Source organism: Chiloscyllium plagiosum, chromosome 5 (genome assembly GCF_004010195.1).
Source record: "Chiloscyllium plagiosum isolate BGI_BamShark_2017 chromosome 5, ASM401019v2, whole genome shotgun sequence".
Taxonomy (NCBI): domain Eukaryota; kingdom Metazoa; phylum Chordata; class Chondrichthyes; order Orectolobiformes; family Hemiscylliidae; genus Chiloscyllium; species Chiloscyllium plagiosum.
This window is the reverse complement of record NC_057714.1, coordinates 17950841-17970569: the sequence shown is the minus strand read 5'-3', so window position 1 is coordinate 17970569 and position 19729 is coordinate 17950841. Positions and strand designations below refer to the sequence as shown.

The 19729-nt window shown below is 39.5% G+C and overlaps 1 protein-coding gene across 3 annotated transcripts in view; it reads right to left on the bottom strand.

Annotated features, from left to right (window-relative positions):
* LOC122549735 (lysophosphatidylcholine acyltransferase 1-like) overlaps positions 1 to 19729 on the bottom strand; it is a 157660-nt gene that overhangs the window by 103349 nt on the left and 34582 nt on the right. The gene's annotated exons all lie outside the window — the stretch shown is intronic.

Below are 19729 nucleotides of genomic sequence, written 5' to 3'. Positions count from 1 at the left end.
GGAGGTCAAATATAAACTCAGACCAGAATTTAATGTTAAACACTGGACCACTAAGCAGCAACGACAATTTCCAACCAAACATTTTAAAATTTAAAGCTTAGATAGTTCTATGAAATTTCAGTTGTGTAATGCATAAAGCGGTTCACGTCATGAGCACCTTTACTATACATTCATTCTAAAATGAATAAGTATGCGTGCAATTTTACTTTGATACAAAAACTTTCATTCTGCTTGCATTACAGCTCTCACTAAAAGACGAATCTTACCTAATCTTTCTCCCTGCAAACAAGCTCACTAGAAGAATATTAAACTTTATCCCCTTCTTTGTTTCTCTGTCTGGCCTAAAGCAGAAGCTGTATTGAAAAATGGTTTTCTTGAAGAAAATACAAGCTGGAGTTTTGGAAGCAAATTCTAGGACAATGTCAAGTAAAATGGTTGCTTCTGAACTGGATGAAACTGTACAGTAAAAAGCTGCCAATACATATTTATATTAACCATAAGAATCAAAGTAAATGTTTCAGAAGATTAACCATGGTATTTTAGGGAAAATGAGTGAGAAGATTAGCCCCAATTCCATGAATGATGTGCAAAAACCAGAACACAAGTGACAGGTGCCAATGCAGTCCACAACATGGCAAAAAAAATACATTCTCTTCCATCCCTCTGCACAATTTTTAACCTTTGAGAAACATTGAAATACTTAAATAGTGTTAACCCAAACAATTTTTAAACTCAGCTTCTCAAATTCATCTATTTCTTACAGTCCTTGGAGAAGACAGTAAAGAGTAAGAAAATGAGAGGCTGGTTCAAATTAGACAGTGCTGAATCTGCCTCTGGAATAGCAATAATTAATATACTTTTGATATTGGGGAGCTTGACTCTCAGATACAGTGACTACAACCAAAAATATAAACAAGTATGAGCAATCAAGATCAAACAAATTAGTCAACTAGGACAGGAATTCTCTCAACTGACCCTAGAAGCTATTAAGTTTTTGAAACATTTCCAGAACACATCACTATGGGGATATAAAACAGCATGATTAAGCCAATGTCGTATAACAGTTAAAAATACAAGAAAACTGCTTATCTGATTGATTTAATATTGTGTAACAGTTAACTTTGTTTCTGTTGCTAATAGGATTGTGAGACAAACAGTGTTCAAGTCACGTGACTTACTGACAATGTCATGTTGTAATTGGCTTGTGGTGCTAAGGCTTGAAAATGAAATATAATTAAGATAAAGCTATCAACATCTTAATGTTAAAAACGTAAGCTAAACTTCAAATCAATGCAGTCATGCACTTATTCTCAGCAACCAGAATATAACTGTCACTACTCCTCAGGTAAACATTTGAGAATTTTTACCTATGACAACTGGTTATTTCAAGAGGAGAGTATCCAACAATCTCCAAGGAAGAGCAGAAAACTGAACATGTATTACTAATCTTAGTTGGTTATTCACCATTATCAGTAGTAACTTGTAACTAGACATGCATCAAGCTCTCAATTGGGTGACAGACAAATAATTAAGAATGGATAGGTGAAAGATGCCTTTCTACCATCTCAGGAGTTTAACATTAGCTAATTCCCGGACATGGTGATGAGATGGTCCATCCCTGAGGAAAGTTCACAGTTTTGGCAAGTATTAAGAGGGTACACAGAGATCATTCAGTAATCCATCAACTCACTTGACTGTTACAAATGACACTAAGAAAGGAATTGATCTATACGAAATTCATCAGTAGTAGAACACCAGGCATGTCCAGAAGTAATAACTAGGTAAAAACATATGGTTCATGTTTTGTTACATATGAGAATTGCTTGTTGTCAATTTTGCCTTTGAATAATGTCTTTTCTGCAGTATGCCCTTATTGGGCAGATTATATTCTGATGTGAGTTACAGCAGGGACAGAAGCAACGCCCTCTGTAGGACTACAATATAGCCATTAACAACTTTGGATCATGCTATCAACATAAACTTTACCCGAACTGGCAAGATTGAGGTAGACCTTACAATCCAACGTACTGATACAGTTCTCTGTCTGCTACGTCATGTGGCCACTGAATTACCTCCACTCCTACATCTGACAATGGGCAGGACACAAATTATAAAGAAGGCTAAGGAAATAACTCTCAATGAAGCAAACACACCAAGAAAATAAAGTCAATAATGCTGATAAAGCATTGCGAGAACAAGGATTTTGGGCCAGGGCTTTAATGCTTAAATACAAATGATTTTGGATTGCATCTCATGATAGTAGCATTTAATACTTATCAGGATAATTAAGAGGCAGTTTAAGAAGGAGGTTAGGAGAACAGTACTAGAAGGGCAAATATTGTTCCCACATTATAATAAAATGCCTCCAGTAATTATTTACTTGCTTAAGCATGGCCAAGATTTGGGCCGAATATGGGCAAGGAGGATAAGAGAATGTGAAAGGGGAGAAGAAAGATGGCAAGAAAAGATTAAAATACTATAGAACAGAGGTAAGAATAGGTCTGGATGAGCAGTAGGGGGTAGAGCTAAGAGCGAAATACATCTATACAAAGATGTATAGTTCAGGTGCAGTTCAGGTAGAGTAACCGCATATCCATAATAGGGAATACTCAATAGTTATATAAGGTTCGGAGGTCACAGGAATAGATATGGATCGTCACGCAAGTATTAATCATTGGATGTTAGGAATAGATGATGATGATAGATAAGCCTTGAAGCTAACATGGGAGTGGAAGTCTGGTTAAAATTAGAGGACTTAGCACCTCGCAAGAAAATGAACTGCATTCTGGTTTTGCAGTGAATGACTGACAGTTTTTATATACCAATGCTGCATGTCACCACTGAGGTGAAAATGTATAAAAGCAGTATGACTTAGAGCTGGACTCAAAGGGCTCTCCCAAGCTTGAACAAAGACTATCTTGTTACAACCTATTCACACTGAAGACTTGTGTCCAACTCCCTTCAACAGCAGTGATCATAATGAATGGCAGAGCAGGCTTGATGGATTGAATAGCATACTCCTGCTCCTTATTTCTAAGTTATTTGATTAAAATGCAAAGCCAGACAACATACGGGTAAAATATTATTTCAAGTATTTAAATAGATAAGTAACATGCACAAATTAGCACATCGTTAACATAACTGACACACCAAGTGTACAAAATGCCAGCACACTAAGCATGGTTTTCCCCACGGACTAGCAAGACCACAGCTAAATGCTTGTATATTTCTCTCTAAAACAATGTATACTTCAAATAATTTACAATCAGATGTTTTGAAATGTGATATCAAGTTTGTTTTATTGTTCCATCACCACCTGCAATTAGTAATTCATCAATTGCTTACTTTTTTGATGATACTTGATCGCTTTTAACGAAATTGAGTTAAAGGAAGCAAGGCCAGATCACATGGAATCCAGAAAGAGCTAACCAATAGATACAAAATTGGCTTGAAGGTAGGAGAGGGGGTGATGGAGTAGGGCTGTTTTTCAGACTGGAGGCCTGTGACCTGTGGTGTGCCACAAGGATTGGTGCTGCATCCACTGTTTCATTATTTATATAAAATGGTTTGGATGTGAATATAGGAATGGTTAGTAAGTATGCAGGTGACACCAAAATTGATAGTTTCTTGGATAGTGAAGGTTACCTTAGGTTACAATGGGCCAAGGAGTGGCAGACAGACTTTAGATTAGATTACATTACAGTGTGGAAACAGGCCCTTCGGCCCAACAAGTCCACACCGCCCCGCCGAAGCGCAATCCACCCATACCCCTACATTTACCCCTTACCTAACACTACGTGCAATTTAGCATGGCCAATTCACCTGACCTGCACATCTTTGGACTGTGGGAGGAAACCGGTGCACCCGGAGGAAACCCACGCAGATACGGGGAGAATGTGCAAACTCCACACAGTCGCCTGAGGCGGGAATTTAATTGAGATAAATGTGAGGGATTGTATTTTGGAAAGGTAAATCAGGGCAGGACTTATACACTTAATAGTAAGGTCCTCCGGAGTGTTTTCAGCAAACAGGAGAAAGTGAGGACTACAGATGCTGGAGAGTCAGAATCGAAAAGTGGCGCGCTGGAAAAAGCACAGCAAGTTAGCAGCAAACGAGAAGCAGGAGTGTCAACAGGCATACCTAAAACATTGACTCTCCTGCTCTTCAGATGCTGACTGACCTGCTATGCTTTTCCAGAGCCACACTTTTTGACCCTGGGGAGTACTGCCAAACAAAGGGACGTAGGGGTGCAAGTGCATAGTTCCTTGAAAGTGGAGTCGCAGGTAGACAGTGGTGAAGGCAGTGTTTGGTACACACCCCTTCAGTGATTAGTGCATCGAGCGTAGGAGTTGGGATGTCATGTTATGGCGGCACAAGACATTGGTTGGGCCACTTTTGAAATACTGTATTCCATTCTGTTGTCCCTGCTGAAAAGTGTTGTTCAACTTGGTGAGGCAAGTCATGCCTCACAAGCCTTATTGAATCCTTTGAGGATGTGAGAAAACACATTGAAGGTAGAGCAGAAGACGTAGTGTATCTGGATTTTAGCAAGGCATTTGATAAGGTTCCCCATGATGACTCATTCAGAAAGTAAGGGGGCATGAGATACAGGAAAATTTGGCTGTCTGGATACAAGATTGGCTGGTCCACAGAAGACAGAGGGTGGCAGTAGATGGAAAGCATTCAGCCTGTAGCTCTGTGACCAGTGGTCTTCCACAGGGATCTATTTTGGGACCTCTACTCTTTGTGATTTTTATAAATGACTTAGATGGGCGGCACGGTGGCTCAGTGGTTAGCACTGCAGCCTCACAGCGCCAGGGACCCAGGTTCAATTCCAGCCTCACGTGACTGCATGGAGTTTGCACATTCTCCTAGTGTTTGTGTGGGTTCCCTCCGGTTTCCTCCCACAGTCCAAAGATGTGCTGATCAGGTAGATTGGCCATGCAAAATTGCCCAGTGTTAGGTGCATTAGTCAGAGGGAAATGGGTCTGGGTGGGTTACTCTTCGGAGGGTTGATGTGGACTTGTTGGGCTGAAGGGCCTGTTTCCATACTGTAGGGAATCTAATCTAATCTAATCTCATGAGGAAGTGAAGCACAGGTTAGTAAATTTGCGGATGAGTTGTGGATAGTCTGGAGGGCTATTGTAGGTTGCAATGGGACATTGACAGGATGCAGAAAGGGGCTGTGAAGCGGCAAATGGAGTTCAACCTGGAAAAAAGTGTGAAGTGATTAGCTTTGGAAGATTGAATGAGTGCGCAGATTACAGGGCTAAAGGCAGGATTCTTGGCAGTGTAGAGGCACAGAGGGAACTTGGGGTCCATGTCCATAGAAGGCGTATGGTGTGTTGGCTTTCATTAGTTGGGGATTGTGTTTAAGATTATGCTATAGCTCTATAAAGCTCAGACTAGACCACGCTTGGAATATTGCATTCAGTTCTAGTTGTCTCATTGTAGGAAGGACGTAGAAGTTTTAGAGAGGGTGCAGAGACGATTTACCAAGATGCTGCCTGGACTGGAAGGCATGTTTTATGAAGAAAGGTTGGGGGAGCTAGGGCTTTTCTCATTGGAGCAAAGAAGGGTGAGAGGTGACTTGACAGGGGTGTACAAAATGATGAGAGGCACAGACAGAGTGGATAGCCAGAGACTTTTTCCCAGGGCAGAAATGGCTATCATGCAGGAACATAATTTTAAGTGATTGGAGGAAGGTTTAGGGGAGACGTTAGTGGTAGGTTCTTTACACAGAGAATGAGTGGAATGTTCTGCCAGCAGTGGTAGTACAGTCAGATACATTATGGACATTTAAGCAACTCTTGGATAGGCACATGGATAACAGTAAAAATGAAGAACATGTAGGCTAGTTTGATCTTAGAGTAGGATAAAAGGTCAGCACAACAGAGGGCAAGAGGGCCTGTACTATGTTCTAATTTGAAAGGATTTACAAGAAAAGACTTACAAGGATGTTGCTAGGATTGGAAGTTTTGAGCTACTGGGAGATGTAAATAGACTGGAACTTCTTCCCCGGAACGTCAGAGGCTGAGCTTAAAGAGGTTATACAATCATGAGGGGTATGGATAGGGTGAATTGCCAAAGTCTTTTGTCTCGCGGGGGGGGGGGGGGGGGAGGGGGGGGAGGGGGGGGGGAGAGAGAAGAGAGTCCAAAACTAGAAGGCATAGGTTTAAAAGGTGAGAGGGGAAAGACTTTAGGACCAGAGGCATAACCGTTTCATTCATGCACATGGTGGTGCACTATGAACGAGCTGCCAGAGCACATGGTGGAGGCTGGTATAATTACAACATTTAAAAGACATCTGGATGGATATATGAATAGGAAGGATTCAGAGATACAGGCCAAATGGGGGTAGCTGGTCAATTCAGATGTATAACCAAAATACTGGTTCAACTCGACATTGCAGACAGAACTGGGCTGCTCGGTCCATTTAAAAAAAGGACAAAACCAGGCAAGTTAAATTAGTGGCAATGGAAGAGATGCAAGGATAAACATTGCATCTCCTGACAAGCAGCTGTTGGGATGCTGGCTGAGTGAAATGAAGAGCCACTGTGGAAACAGATCCTTTGGAGGCTTAAAAGTAGAACGATATTCTTGGTGGTGACAATAAGCTAGAGATGTGGAATGGTACAAGGTGACCTTTCAAACACGAAAGCTGGTGCTAGGTGAGGTGGAGGTTGAGGACAAGGTGAATATTACCATTCTTCTGAAGGGGAGAGGGAGGGAGTGAATGCTATAAACTAGGAAATGGAGTAAACAAGGTCAAAGGTGCTGTCAGTCATAACGAAAGGGAATCCTCAATTGAAGAAATACAAAGCTGACAAAGAAACTGGGAAAATTGGGCAGAGTTCTATCAAGAAGTGACGTGGGATTATAGTAAATACTGATCAGTAAGCTAGAGCAGCAGTTTTCTACCAGTGTGCCATGACATTGCCAGGAAGCAGCATCACTTGACCTTGGTATCAAGGCTACATCTATACTTCCGACCTCCTTCAGAGCCTCTTGAAACAACTGTTGAACAGGTCTATCTGCCAGGACACACAACCACATTAACACTGATATTAATGAGAATACTTTTGGAATTTTGTTAGAATCTAACATTTCATTCAGTGACATAACTATAAGAAGAAATGGACAAGTTTCTCGTCACCAGAAGCAATTTCTCTGCTAATTCAGTCAACGAAACAAAAGCAAATCTTCAGAGACAGTATAATGAGCGCTAACTAATCTTTGGATTCTTATGGAAAGAAGATGCCACTTGCCTCTTCCCTGTTATGTCTGATCTGAAGAGTGGAATTGGCAAACATTGCAATGGTTGCAAGTAGACTAAGATGCCATTTACAGGTGAATCTACAGATTTATAGATGGCAAAGTCAGTCAAGAACTTGAGAGATGAGAGCATCAAGAGGAGACACGTCTGAGCGGGTGCATGTTTAAAGCTCAAGAGGCTAGTTACCTGGAAGCTCAGCTTTGTAGCAAACTCAAAGAAGCCACATACTATTGCTGAAATCTTAAATCATTGAATCCCTACAGTGTAAAAACTGGCCATTTGGCCTTGAATCCACACCAACCCTCTGAAGAGCAGTCCACCCAGACCCATCCCTCTACTTTATTCCTGCATTTCCCATGGCTAACCCACCTAGCATGCACACTCTTGGACACTGGGCAATTTAGCATTGCCAATCCACCTAACCTGCACATCTCTGGACTGTGGGAAGAAACTGGAGCACTCAGGAAACACACAGAACATGCAAACTCCGCAGAGACAGTCGTCAAGAGGGTGCCTGCATAACAAGATTGTGGGTGTGATGCTAGAAACTAATTGCATTTGACAATTTAGTGCTGCGAGTATTACATTTTCAACACTTTTTTTTGTACAAGAAAAACAAGAGGGAGCACTCAGTGGAGCAAGATTTGTAGGTGGCCCTCATCAATTGTTCACTGGATCAGAAGGCTTTGCACACACCAGTAGGCTCGGTTTCCCACTAACCCAGTAAACTGCAATTTACTCTGCATTTTGCTCTGATCATTGCTCACAAAGTAGTAATAGTGCAGTAGAGTAGATTTTGAAAATAAGTCTGTGCTCGCAGGTGAAGTATATTTGCCATGGGATTTGAAACATTAATGCATTTGCTTGTGTGCGCTACATTGCCAACATTGCTAACAAAGTAAATGCAAGTAAATAGGATATTAATGAGCAAGCAATTAAGATGAAAAAGTGGGTGTGCCATGAAATTGTTTGTTTTATTGAAGTCTTCCTTGACAATGAAACACCAGGAACCCCAGAGACAAAAACAAAAGGAAAAATTAGCGATGGACACTGAACAGGGAGGGTGGATTTTGGAAACAAAGTCAAATAAACTTTCCAGTCCTGGGTGAAAGGAAGAAATGACACTGCTACGCATTCATGCACCAGAAAAAATGCTGAGCAAAGGGATCCAAATGAACTGGAACAAAGAATGCTCTAGACCCTATAATCAGAAACTGTTACAGCACAGGAGATAGCTGCCAAAACTAAATTACATCATAATTACATGACTGTTTTGATTTGCAACTCCAATTTTAATACAAAGTTGACTTGTCCCATAGGAAAGGACATCAGTGTTCTTCCTCTAGTGTGACAGGCGTGACACCAACAATCAATCAGTTTCTTTCAGCTTGCCCTACACAGCTCACAGGACTTACCGGAAAGAGAAGCATTAACGATGGACTGCTGCATTTAAACTTGCTTTATGAGTCATCTGGGCTCGCTTCCGTTTAACATCTACAACTGGATTTGGAAACACCCATTGTTTTTCATCCCTCATTTGTTAAGACAAATGAAACCGTGGCACAAATAAGGGAATTTGCAAACCATAGTCTCATCAAATTGACACCCACTCTGTATATAGGAAACAAATGGAACTGCAATGGGAAGGCTCAAACGTTTCAAATGTATTCATTAACTTATTAACCATTGACCCAATAATGTGCCAATTCGTTAATGCACTCAATTCACTGATGTATTACAAATAGTTTTAGAAAAAGGAATCTATTGAATGCTAATTGACAGAGTACATGTTGACTACCACCCATAGTTAGAATCAAAGTCATAGATGTACAGTACGGAAACAGATTCTTCCGTCCAACCCGTCCATGCCGACCAGATATCCCAACCCAATAGAGTCCCACCTGCCAGCACCCGGCCTATATCCTTCAAAACACTTCCTATTCATACACCAATCCAGATGCCTTTTAAATGTTGCAATCGTACTAGCCTCCACCACTTCCTCTGGCAACTCATTCCATTCACGTACCACCCGCTGGGTGAAAACGTTGCCCCTTAGGTCTCTTAAGTCTTTCCCCTCTCACCCTAAACCTATGCCCTCTAGTTTTTACAAATAGTCTACAGGAAGAAACATTACAATAGGGGCAGCACTGCTGTCTCAGCCAGGGACGCGGGTTCGATTTCAGCTTCGGCAACTGTGTGTGGAGTTTACACACATTCTCCCAGTGTCTGCATGGATTTCCTCCCACAGTCTAAAGATGTTCAGGGTAGGTGAATTGCCTAAATTGCCCAAAGTTCTCTGGGATGAGTAGGTTAGGTGCATTAGTCAGAGGAAATGTAATAGGGAAGAGGAATGGCTCCAGGTGGGATACTCTCCAGAGGGTCGGTGTGGACTTGTTGGACCTAATGGCCTGTTTCTACACTGTAGGGATTCTAAGATAACCAAGCACGTTGGGACTTTGTATAGCAAAACAAGAAACTGCATGCTTAAACATGACCATTCAAGAACTTAGATAAATTATCTTTGCTGATATTGACCTGTTTTGAAAAAAGGCTATTCTTTGAAGTATTCCAATGTCTTATTTACAAATTAGACTGAGCACTCATTTGATTTGGTTCATTTCCAACACAAACTTTTATGTAAATATTTAAATAAATGTTTTGAGAAGTCACTAATTCAAGACATTTATTCTGATTTTCCAACACTAAGTCATACAAAAGAAAGCTCAAATAATTGTTCATTGTAGCACCTCCTGCAGCTATCAATACACAGCCACTCAACTTATTGTCAAGTATACAGACATGAGACAAATATGGTGATACTAATCTACTATATTTCATAAAAAGGAGTACCATCAATATATACTGTCAGCAAACGCAGAACTGCAAATTAATTTTACCAGGAACTTCATACATTTCAGGTGCAACTTGAAACAGGATTTGAAAACTAAAACTGCAGCCATTTGCAGTATGGAAGAACTGGTTCTTTTTGTCGAAAATCACCAGTTTATAGTCCAACAGGTTTATTTGGAAGTACAAGCTTTCAGAATGCTGCTCCATCAGATAGTTGTGGAGCAGGATCATAGGACACAATTTATATCAAAAGATCAGTGTCATACACGGATACAAAGTTAAAAATCACAACACCAAGTTATAGTCCAACAGGTTTAATTGGAAGCACGCTAGCTTTCGGAGTGACGCTCCTTCATCAGGTGATTGTCTGACAATCACCTGATGAAGGAGCGTCACTCCGAAAGCTAGTGTGCTTCCAATTAAACCTGTTGGACTATAACCTGGTGTTGTGTGATTTTTAACTTTGTACACCCCAGTCCAACACCGGCATCTCTGAATCATACACGGATACAATATGTTGAATAAACCTAGATTGCTGTTAAGTCTTTCATATTTTAGAACGGGTTGCAGGTAGATTCTAGAACTTCTTCCGAGTCACATTCCCGAGATAACTTAAGGTTTTATTTTAAAAAGTGACATCTCAGCTCAGACAATGCATTAAAAGGTGTGAGCTTAGAGTCTGTATGTATACCAATCTCGAGTCAGACTGGTTCTCTTGCCAAAGTAGGAATTTATAAATGTCACATTGATTATAAGATATATTGTCTGCCTACAGACGTGTGATTTTCAACTTTGCCCACCAGAGTCCAACACCAGCACCTCCACATCATGGTTCTTATGGCAGCAGTATGAAGCTAATCTTTCGATCTGCTCATTCCCCAAATTCCTGCATTTGTGTTACAATATAACTATACTGTAAACCAGATTTGACCTGGTACTGCATGCAATTAATGGTTGTCAGCGAAAGCAATTGTATGGGTACAACAATTAGTTCAGTAATAATGGGTTTTAGTGATGGAGGCAGGGTGGCATTTAAATTACAGGAAATATGACCAACTCAAATTTAACCCTTGAAATCCAGCCACCATTCTGATAAATCTACAATATACTCCCTTCAATGTCATCACTTTTCTCCATTCTTACTGTACATGAATTGCTGGTATTTATTGCCACTGAAAAGGTGGAAATGAGTTACATAATTGAACTTCTGCATCAGTCCACATATGCCACAGTACTAATAGAGTTCTATGATTTTTGCAAAGTGACAGTGAAGGCATAGTGATAGTTCCAAATCAGAAGGACATGTGGTTTGGAGCAAGACTTGCAAGTGGTGCCCCTGTCTTTTTGCTTTTAGGTGGTAGGGTTCATATTTTTGAAAGATGCTCTGCAGTGAGGCCTTGCAAATCACAGGACTGCATCTTGCATAGCGAATATATTTCGGCAACATTTGGTGATGGAGAGTGAACATTTAAGATGGAGGGCAGGGTCCCAATAAATTGAGTTACTTTGTTCATAATGCTTTTACCTTCAGTATTGTTGGAGTAGTACTCATTGAAGTAAAGAGACTCCATCACGTTGACTTGTACATTGTACATGGTGGACAGACTTGAGATTTAGAGAAATCCCAGCATCTAACCTACTGTAGTAGCCAAAGAAATGTGTGTGTATATTGGTCCATTTAAGTTTTGGTCAATGGAAATCCTGAGGACTTGAGGTTTTAGCCATGATAATGATATTGAATATCAATGAGAGATCATTAAATTCTCTTTTTGGATGTGGTCAATGCCTGGCATTTATCAACACATGGATTTAAACAGATACAGTACCCGGTACTGTATCTAGTACTTTTAAAAAAATGTTGTGTAGTACAAGAATATTTAGAAAAAAAAAAGATGACCAAACTATGCTTCAGGACACTTTTTGATCATTTACTCCAGGCAATTCCAGAGCATAGGAATGAGTCAACTATAAGGTTCTGCCACCATTGCTGAAATTATTAAAATCAACCTTTCTCAAGAAACTAATATAGATATTACTGAAGGTTGTGGGCTTAGAGGAAATTAGAGTTTTTTGGGGGCTGGTGGTAGTGGAGGGAGTGGTGAAAGGATTTGAAAACAAAAATGAGAATTTTAAATTCAAGATAATGTTTCACCAGGAACCAGTGCAGATCAGTCAGAACAGGTTGACTTGGAATCGGACTTGGTTTTACTTGGGACAGTTTTGGGTCACATCAAACTCAAGGTAAAAAAATTGTGGAAGATCTGATAGGATAGGTTGAAATAGTTAAATCTATAACAAAAGCAGTTTTGGGCAACATCATGTCGATGAAAAAAAATCTTAGTAAATACATTCTGAAGTGAGAGACCCACCCTAGAATCAAATATGATAATGGTTACAATAGCTTATGTTTTGTCTCAGGGAGGGCAATGGAGTAGGTAGCTAGGAAAAGGATTTGGATGGGACCCTGAAAATAATTATGCTTGAACAAAATTTAATTGTCGGAAATTTCTACTCAATACAGGAACTTGAATAAGTAGTCAAATTAGTCACCAAAAGTGGTATCATCTGAAAGAGGCAGAGTCTGTTTCTGTCAGCATTACATCCCAGACTGAAATTTCTTTATTATGGAGGCCAGTCACTGTACTTCTAGCAAAAGAACAGTAAGAAAATGTATAACAAATTTTTTTTATTACAAGAACTATTCAAATATCTCCTAACAGATACTGGAAATAGTCATCGCTTTTATCTCAGCAATAACCTTATGGATATTCAAATTTCAGAAGAGCCACACCAGCTCTATGATAAGCTTCTTGTGCAACTGTAAATTGTTTCTATTTGGCAAACTTCTACATTCACTCAATGCTTTTTCTACAGTTAATGTCTCTCCTATAGACCAGAAAACAAACCTTAATTCAGAGTCAGAGTTTTACAGCACAGAAACAGGTCCAATTTGTCCATGCCAACCAGATATCTTAAACTTATCTAGTCCAATTCGTTGCATTAGGCCCATATTCCTCTAAACCTTTATTTGTATACCCACCTAAAGGCCTTTCAAATGAACTCAGTTGACTAATTATTTAAAATTGGTTCCTGAACTCATTCCCTACAGGTGTCTAGAATGTTTTTCTTTCTGAATCCTCCACAAATTTCTGCTGCTGAAGCTACATTTTTTAATGACTTTTAAACAATATAGGACTTATTCCCAGCCCTGACTGCTATTGGAATTAGGGCCTGCTAATAACAGCACTTCTGTTGTAGACAACTAGTCTCTGAACGAATCTGCTTTTGGCCCCTTTTGGTCCAAATCAAAACATTAGCCAACAAAACATACCAGCAACCATCACCCTTGAAAAATTTGGTCATATCTAAAATCACATTACTTCTTGCTATTTATCTTCAAACTGTTCAGTTTGGCTGTCCGATGGTAATAAACTCAGGATTTTCACAGAACTGAAAATCTAAAACTGATTTTTTCCTCCACTTTACCATCACCATTCTCAATTAATATAATAAACATTTAATAATGGCCAAAACCAGATTGGCTTAAGGTGAATTCATGCAGGTCTGAAGAAAGGTCATCAACCCGAAATGATAACTACTATTCCCACCCCTCAGTTTGAGCAGGGTTTTATTTTTCTAAAGCATTACTTCTATCTCCCTTACATTCTAACATTGCAAAGAGAGAGGCCAGCATCCTCTTAGCCATTCTGAATATTTTCTGCACCTGATCCTGATATTTTAACGATCAGATATCTGAACCCCCAAGTTTCTTTGGGCATCAACTGTCTCTAGCTTTTGGACATTGGATCTAAGAAAATTGACACGTTCAAAGTGATAGCTTCATGCGACCAACAATTCCATTTGCTACAGTTTTGCCAATTCACTTTTTTCCTGTCTACATTGCTTGCAATGCTGTCCATCTTTGTATGCAACTTCCAATGCTACCATCTAATAATGAGAGTCAATTATTGAAGTCCCAATATAGACTCCTGTGGGATACCGTTAACTCACATCTTGCCAAATCCAGTACATGCCTATTAACTGTCTACAACCTACATCAGTTTCCTACCCTGGTCAAAAATAAGCCTTCAATTTCATGGCTTTCAATTAAGTTAGCAGTCCTTTAAGACAGGTTTTAATCAAATATCTCTAGAACCTTGCATAATTATCAAAACTCTCCTGTCCATACCTTTTCTCACATCTTAAAACTAAAACTTAAACGCAACACAAGATCTAACTTTCTAAATCCATGCTGGCTTTTCTGATGAATTGAAATTTAAGGTTTTCAATCATCAACTTAATTATGGGCCCCACATATTTCCCAGCAACAGATGTTAGAGTAATTGCTTATACTTGCTTGATTTGTCTGTCGCCTGTCTCGAACAGCAGGGTGACATGAATAATCTGTTTCTTTCTCCATAAAAGCTGCCTGACCTGCTGAATATTTCCTGTATTTTTATTTTCAGATTTCTAGCATGTGCACCATTAAACTTTTATATTACTAACCAATTGTTGAAAACCACCTCATGCAATCAGCACTGATTCCAGAACAAAAATTTAAAATATTTATTTCATCCTATCAAAACATCGGGGTCTTTCACAAGTTAAATAAGCCATAAATTCTCAGCTTGTACAGTAAAACTCTACACATATAAAAGCAACACTTCAGATGTGGCAGTTCTGAAATAAAGTAGCAACTGGAGAAACTAAAGTTTGACAGTAGGTGGAGACAGAATCAGAGTTAACATTTTGGGTCCAATATAACTCTTCTGCATTCTGAAACTAACTTTGTTCAGTCTGCACAGATGCCTCCAGGCCTGCTGAGTACCTCCAGCACTTTGTTTTTACAACACTACAATGATACCTTTCGCCAAAATAGTGGCTCCTGCACTTTCTCCTCTTGTTCTTTTCTCTACTTACCTCCTGGAGAGCGCTGGAACTTGGAAGCAGCAGTGGCAGAAGGTGGGGGTTTTGGCAGTCAGCCACAAGGTGGATGGCATGCTTGGGCTAAACTCTGGCAGTTTGCAGCATTGCTGCTTCTTTGAGATCCTGATCATGGGAGTAGCTGGGAGTCTGGAGCAGTACCTGAGTGCTAATCTAGCAGGAGTGTGTGAGCAGGCAGCCTGAGGGAGCAGGCAGCCTGAGGCAGCTGGCAGCAAGAATGGGAGCCAGCAGCCCAAAAGGGACCCATGGCAGGAACAGAAACAGTTGTGAGATAGAGAGTCATTGTGAGGAGTGTGGGCCAACACGATCAGTCACTTAATGACTGGTGTTGAACTGTTAACTGTTTCTTTGTTTTTCTACTTGAAGTAAGGAGGACTATCTTGTTGAAATTTTTAAACTTTGTTTCCTTTTTTTTCTATTTTGTATCTAAGGTTCTGTACCTAGGTACCTTGCTACCCAGATGCACCATAAGTAGTGACTTGTAAGGTTTTCCCTGTACTCATGAGAGAACATGTGACAATCAACCTAATTCAATTAAATCATTCCAACCTTTTCTCATCTGCTAAAGATATGAAGACTAAGACACGGGTTAATATTTTAGTCAAGAGCCACAGGGAAGATGACAGGAAGAACTTTAGGGTGTAGGTTTGCTCGCTGAGCTGTAGGTTTGATATCCAGACGTTTCATTACCTGGACCTCCAAGTGAAGCGAAGCTGTTGTCTCCTGCTTTCTATTTATACCTTTCTCCTGGATGGGGCTCCTGGGGTTTGGTGGTGATGTCATTTCCTGTTCGTTTTCTGAGGGGTTGATAGATGGCATTTAAATCTGTGTTTGTTTATGGCGTTGTGGTTGGAGTGCCAGGCCTCTAGGAATTCTCTGGCATGTCTTTGCTTAGCCTGTCCCAGGATAGATGTGTTGTCCCAGTCGAAAGAGTGTTTTTTTCATCCGTGTAGGGCTACGAGGGAGAGAGGGTCATGTCTTTTTGTGGCTAGCTGGTGTTCATGTATCCTGGTGGCTAACTTTCTTCCTGTTTGTCCTACGCAGTGTTTGTGGCAGGAAGAATTTTTTTTACAGTGAGTTTTAAAAACTTATGGACCCTCACTGGGTGGTAGATGCAGAATCAAAAAGGAACTTGGACACTTGAGAACAAACTTGCAAAGCTACAGAAACAGGGGAGTGGGACTGGTTTTGTCTACAAAAATTCAGTAAGATTAATGGCCTCTTTCTGTATATTAATTGACTGCGACTCTCAAATCTCATTTTACCAAGTCCAGAAACTATGCTTTTAGGGGTTTATCACTGACTCAAACCAAACATAATTATTTCCTTTATTACAGCCAGAGATGTCTGTTCCAGAAGCGAATTGTTATGACAGCAGGATTAATGCATCAGGTGTTGGTGTATGTTGTAATTACTCCAGAAGTGATAATGACCAGATAATTCAGAACTAAGTTGCAAAAACAACATTTCATAGCTTCAAGGTCAGAAGTCACATGACACCAGGTTATAGTCCAACAGGTTTGTGTGAAATCGCAAGCTGCTCATCGGATGGAGTGAAGAGAAGCACACAGGCACAAAATCTATAGGCAGAGATCAAAAGATGGTACAAAATGGTGATAGCAACAGGCTGAATAACAAATCTCTGCAGGTGTCAGACGGTGTGAGTGAAGTGTCAATAGTTGAATAGCAAGTGAAATGATAACCTACAATCGGATTAATTGAGGCAGAAAGATAATTACAAACAATAAAAATAAGTTGGTGCTGGAAATAAACCAAAATGGCTGGAACAACATGAGGTGTAAGAGTCGCATGCTGACACGAGACTGTGAAGACGCTATGGCAACAGATGAGTGGACATCATGCAACAATTCCAAAACGGAATGTTCTCTCCTAGTCAAGAAAAAAATTAAGCAGTCAAGGACATTCAGCCTCCAATCTTCAGGTAAGCATCCTCCAAGGCAGCCTTTGGAGATGCGCAACAATGCAGAATCACAGCAGAAGCTGATAGCCAAGTTCTGTACCCATGAAGACAGCCTCAACTGTGATTTTTAGGTACATATCATGCTACCCGTAACCCCACCATACTGTTGTGTCTGTAAAATCTTCCTTACTGTCCTGTTTTGACACCATCATCTTGATAAGTTATGATCTCTCTACCTTAGTTGGTACAGTTTTGGATTACTTGTTACTTTGACTAGACCCTTTGCATGCAATTCTTATACATGTCATGTTATTCTACCAATTTGGTTTTTTCCACTTTTTTGTAATTACCTCTTTGCCTCAATTAATTGAATTACAGATCATCCTTTCACTCGCTTTTCAGCTGTTGACAGTTCATTCACACCTTGTGATATTTTTGATCACCTGCAGATTTATTATTCAGCCTATCAACACTCCACTCATAGCATTTGTAAGATCTTTTAATTTCTCTGCCTATAAATTATGTACCTACATGCTTCTCTTTACTCCACCTGGAGGAGGAGTGGGGCTTTGAAAGCTTCTAATTTCAAATAAACTTGGACTAAAACCTGGTGTCATGAAACTTCAACTTTGTCCACCCCAGTTCAGCACTGGTACCTCAAGATTCATAGCTTCACCACTGGGGTAATCATAATGCCTATTAGAATATTTGTTACATTAAACATTGAACATTCTCAATTAGAAACAAAATAGCACTCACTGAACAGCAGATTGGAAAGCTATTCTGAGTAGATACATTACCGGATTCATGATTGAGTTAAGTTAATTGGACAAGGCATCTTTTCTCAAATAAATTTATAACAAAATTTGCATCTTGATAGTATCAGAAAGAAAGAGAGAACACTTACTTCAATTGGTACCAACCATTTACATATTTCAGCACTACAACTTACATCCTCCAGAAAAGTGGACACTAATCCTCACTATAGATACAACTATCTAACCAATATCATTTTGTGCAAATATGGTCAAAGATACTTTCACATTTGTGGATTACATGTTAAAGCAAAATAGATTTCACGAGAAGACACATGAAACCTGCCTTAACACCAAGTCTCCATATTGTCAGTGGTTGACTTATTTTAAAGTAAGGGCATCTCTGAAAGTTGAATTCTGCTTCTCTCCATGGACACTGCCAGACCTACTAGAACATTTGGAACATGTCCAGCATATCTGACTTTATTATCAATTTACAGCATCCTTAGCATTTGTCTTGTGCACAAGTTTGAATTATTCTGAATATCATAAATAAACTAGACTTTTAATTCACTTCCAAATGCTAGTTTAGTATACAGTAGACTTTTAAATGCTAAATTTACTCTAATGCAATCGCTATACCATAGTTTGTACTGTTTCTGAAATGCTCTCAACTGAGTATGTTTCACTGAAGGTAGCACACTTTAAACCTAAGCAGAATTAAGTCTCTTTTCAGTCTTGCAAATTCCTCTGGTCCCTTGCAATACACAATTTTTATAAACAGTGACAAAAACCCAGAAAATTCTGAACTAGGGCTAGATTGTAAAAACACAAATTGAAAGCTCAAGAGTGAAGCATTTCAGATTGTTTGCAATCTACAATACCGTAAAAGAGTGGAATGAAGTGCTAATTTCAAAAGCTTCATAGTATTACTATTTATGCCAATTTTCAATATTTCACTACATGGAAGTCATCAGCAATAAATACAAGTTGGACAGTGAGACAGATAAATAACATTTCAATCCTAACCCCAAATTTTGCATTCTAACTGTGGCTGTATCACCCCAATAACGAAGTATGAATTTTAGATTTCAATTTCTGCTGTAAAATGGGAAACCTTCAGTCATAATTGCCAAACATCTGAAAACTGGTGTATGCATAAAGGAGTACTTGGTTGCGTACTTCAGAACAGCTGCAAAGTCAAGACATGCTTACAACTGCAAAGCAATAAATGCTGATTGAACTTTTTAAAAGGATTTCACTTGCATGCAACTAAAATTCTCTATCCATCTCCATAAATTGCCCAAAAACTTAATTTAAAAACTCATACTTTTTATAAATGGAACTTTCATTGGAGAGGAGGGAAGTGGTGTAGACTAGCAGTGACAAGACTTCAACCATGTCACTCCAAGCAATTGCGATGGGAGACAAGCTTGATCAACTAGCTCATATTGATCCAGCATATCAATTTTATTTGTTTGTAGGTATGAAGCTTACTGGAACAGGGACGAAAGTAAATGCCAACAGAAAATATACTACACACAAAGAATACCCTCCATTGAAAAGAAATTCAAAATACAAATCACCCAAAAGACTAACCAAATTATCAAGCTGATGAGGATTTTCTCAGTCTGTAATTCAATGGAACAGTCAAGGTTGAATGGATTAAGGTTTGAAGATACTGGAAGAGATTAAATCTTTAAACTGAATAAAGTATGATCATTCATTTTTCTTGATTTCAGTTGCTCTGAGTAATGTGAAAATTGCAAAACATGGCCCCCAAGCAAACTAGCCCTGTGCCTCCCAAGTACATTATACTCCTCTACATTATCCTCGCACATCCATCATTAGCCAAAGTGCGAGAAAGGAAAGATGTACCTTTCATAAAAAAATCACACTGCAAAACTTCAATTATTGAATGCCATAGCTGGATAATTTAAAAAAGGAATTCATATCTTGTAATGATAGGGAATCATGAGTGTT